This window comes from Rhea pennata, chromosome 6, assembly GCF_028389875.1.
Source record: "Rhea pennata isolate bPtePen1 chromosome 6, bPtePen1.pri, whole genome shotgun sequence".
Classification (NCBI taxonomy): domain Eukaryota; kingdom Metazoa; phylum Chordata; class Aves; order Rheiformes; family Rheidae; genus Rhea; species Rhea pennata.
The window spans coordinates 1,404,663-1,408,120 of NC_084668.1; the positions used below are offsets into that span (position 1 = coordinate 1,404,663).

At 59.5% G+C, this 3,458-nt stretch overlaps 1 long non-coding RNA gene across 1 annotated transcript; it reads right to left on the reverse strand.

Annotated features, from left to right (window-relative positions):
* Positions 1–324: 324 nt before the first annotated feature.
* On the reverse strand, positions 325–2,961 carry LOC134142337 (uncharacterized). The gene is made up of 2 exons (XR_009958836.1): positions 2,776–2,961; positions 325–643 (listed from the first exon to the last, which is right to left on the reverse strand). It is a non-coding gene; the product is annotated as an uncharacterized LOC134142337 (long non-coding RNA).
* Positions 2,962–3,458: the final 497 nt, after the last annotated feature.

Below are 3,458 nucleotides of genomic sequence, written 5' to 3' on the forward strand. Positions count from 1 at the left end.
CCTGCGCCCGGGGGCCGCAGTCACCTGCCCCGGAGGCTAAGCTAAGCCCCCTGGGCACAGCGGGTACCTCGCGCCGGTGCGAGCAGCCGGCCAGCCGCCCGAGACGGAGCGAGCGCCGGGGCGAGGTGCCGCTGCGGGGGGCAGCGAGGCCGATTCCAAGTTTGCTAGGGCAAAACTGATCTGGAGCAGCAGCCTAAGCGGGCACAGGTCCGGCCCTGTCATTAGCCCCTACCGTAATGTAAATTCGACATCAGACAAATTGTTCACGCTGCTCTGTTTACCCTTTCTGGGGGACTCCTGAATAAGTCAATCGTGGTTCGACTCTTGGTACCCAGTGCTGCTGCTCCAAGCTGACATGGGCAATAACTTTATTCCCTGCTACTGTGTCTTGTCGCGACTGTTTCGGTAAAATTCACCTTTAAGTTTGTGAACAGATCACATTTTTCTTGAACGCATTTGCAGCCAGTCCTCAGATGCTATAAGTGAACACTTTCTCCTCTCTTCAGCTTGCAGTTCACCAAAAGTATTTAATGAGCAGGATACGGTGCATTTTGATGGATGCGAAACCGCGTGCGTCGTGCTGCAGAATTAGCATATGGCTCGGCAGCATGTTTCTGATGCCTGCATTTCTCTTTCTCTGCACCTGTTTTCAAGAAAGAAACATGTTTTGAGGCTGGCAGGAAGCTCATTAATTTGTTCCGATGTACAGTGACTAATCACGGCCGAGGCGCGCGCTGGGCCCGGGCGAGCTCCTGCCCCAGCTGCGGGCGCAGCGCATGGTGCTGCATTATTCACCCAGCACCAGGTAATTGGACTTGTAATACGAAACAACTTGATTCCAAAAGACATTTTCCTTTTGCCATTTACTTGACTGATATTTCATGTGAATATGAGCTTCCTCTGTACATTCGAAATGCCACGTTTCCATGGCAACAGCTCTGGATTTGGCCTGGCAAGTGTTTGCTGACAGTCCTGGTGCCACCTGAAGTGGATTTTTCCACTCTTGTTTGCAAGAAGGACCTTAAGACAATTTTTTCCCCTGCATTTTATGAGTCTCACAGTGGAGGCATGGAAAAGATGGTCAGCTGAAGCAGCCCTCGAGCTGCCTTTGAGGGGTGCTAGATGGCCACGGGTCCGTGTTGCTGCTCTGCTGCTTTGCACAGAAGTGTTTGAACAGAGGTGGCCTTGCAGACGTGCAATGCTCTGCTGCTTTGCACAGGCGTGTTTGCACAGAGGTGGCCTTGCGAACATGCAATGCTCTGTGGCTTTGTACAGATGCATTTGCACAGAGGTGGCCTTGCAGGTGCACGATGCTCTGCTGCTTTGCACAGACACGTTGGCACAGAGGTGGCCTTGTAGGTGTGCGATGCTTTCCTGCTTTGCACAGGCGTGTTTGCACAGATGTGGTGTGGCAGGTGTGTGATGCTCTGCAGCTTTGCAGAGATGTGTTTGCACAGAGGTGGCCTTGCAGGTGTGCAGTGCTCTGCTGCTTTGCACAGACATTTGCACAGAGGTGGCCTTTCAGGTGTGTGATGCTTTCCTGCTTTGCACAGACATGTTTGCACAGAGGTGGCCATGCAGGTGTATGACGCTTTCCTGCTTTGCACAGACGTGTTTGCACAGAGGTGGCCTTGCAGGTGTGCAATGCTCTTTTACTTTGCACAGATGTGTTTGCACAGAGGTGGCCTTGCAGGTGTGCAATGCTCTGCTGCTTTGCACAGAAGTGTTTGCACAGAGGTGGTGTGGCAGGCGTGCGATGCGTCCAGACCACTTGCCCTGAGTTCTGAAGGCTGCCGTCCACCCCTGGCTGCCAGGGATGCAGAACTGCTCCAGGGTATCGCAACCCTGCGAGCTCCGAGGGGTCTGCGGTGGGAATATCCCGCTGCCACCCACTGCGGGGAGCTCTAATCCAAACGATAGAGCCTGAAGCTGCAAAGGGATTTCTGTCACTGGAAAACTTATGTAGTTGAATTCAGGTTTTAGTCTTTAGACTGAAGTCTGCATCCTAGCTCTGCGTGTATTGACGGAACTCATTTTTCAGGAAATACTGTGGGCTCTTCCCTCTCTCTCAGTGTCCCGTTCGTCCCTCGCTGTGTTTCCGCGCTGCGCGGAGGGCAGGCGCCGGGCGGCCCGGGGGGCATCGCGCTGCCCGGCGGCTCCGCAGCGGGACGCCCGGGCGGCAGCGCCCGCCGGACGCGCTCGCTATGGCTCGGTGCCTGCCGCCAAAACACTCACCCGGGCCAGGAATAACCAGGGCAGACCCGATACTGGGTTTTTCTCTCCCAAAACCTCGGAGTCTCTTCGGACGTGCCACCTGCTTGTTGCAGGGCAGAGCACGTTCTTCACCGCAGCTATTTTCAACCGAAGCACCGGGGCGAAGCGCGGCGGTGCGTCCGCGGGGACGAGGAGGGAGGCGAGGCGCAGACCCGCGCTCGCTCCCGGCTCCGCGGAGGTGCCGGGGAGGGCAGGACGGGGCTCGCCGGCACCCGGCTCGCTGGGCGCCTGGCAGCTCCCGGGAGGACCTGTTCTCGGCTGTCACGGGCGTCCTGGGCGCTATTTTTGTCCTTATCATCTGCGCACAAGTAGTTCTGCGCCCTGTGCCGGGGCCGTCGCCGGTGGCAGCCGATGCGTCCCAGGCGCCCGCCGCCACCCGCGGCGCCTGGCCCCGTCCCGCCGCCGCCGCGGTGACATGCTCCAGGTGACCCTGCCGAGCGGGGAGGTTGGACTAGGTGGTCTGCAGAGGTCCCCGCCACCCTCGCCCGTCCTGTGATTCACCTGGCGAGCGGGGCTCGTCGTTTTTAATTGCTCCTCCCGGGTGTCCTCCTTGGGAGCGCACGGCGGTCCCTGAAGCTCTCCTCGGCGGCCTCCGTCTGCTGCTTCTCCGTTCGTACGCTCCTACCTAACCCACGCCGCGCCTGAGCCTTGGAGCGGCCGCTCGAGGCGCGCCCGGCCGCGGGCGCGGCTGCCGCGGGCGTGCCGAGGAGCCGCCGGCGCTGCGGGAGGAGGGCTCGAGGCCGCCGAGAGGGGCGCGGGGCCGCCGAAGGCCGGGGCGGGCGGCTCCGGGGGCGGAGGGGCCCGCCGCGCCGTGGGCTTTCTGCCAAGGACAGGAAGGGTAGCAGCACTTCGCCTCTGTTTACGCTGCCGCGGTGCGCGGCAGATGGCAACGCTTTTGTGTCTTCACACTTCCAGCGATGTTTAATTACAGGGCCATAAATAGCTGCTCGTGCGACTTGCGGTCGGATGCTCTTTCGTCGGGGCGGGGAGAACGAGGAGTAGCAAGAACATCCCGGGAACGCTCTCCCGTTCTTCCCGAGGGGCTGGCGCCGGCTCGGCGGCACCCAAAACGCTGCCGTGCACTGTGCTGAGCAAATACCGCCCCCAAAAACGCGGAAAATACTCCAACACATGCGTCTCGGTTTCCCACAGGTACCGGCTGGCTTTAGTGTTTAAACAGATCC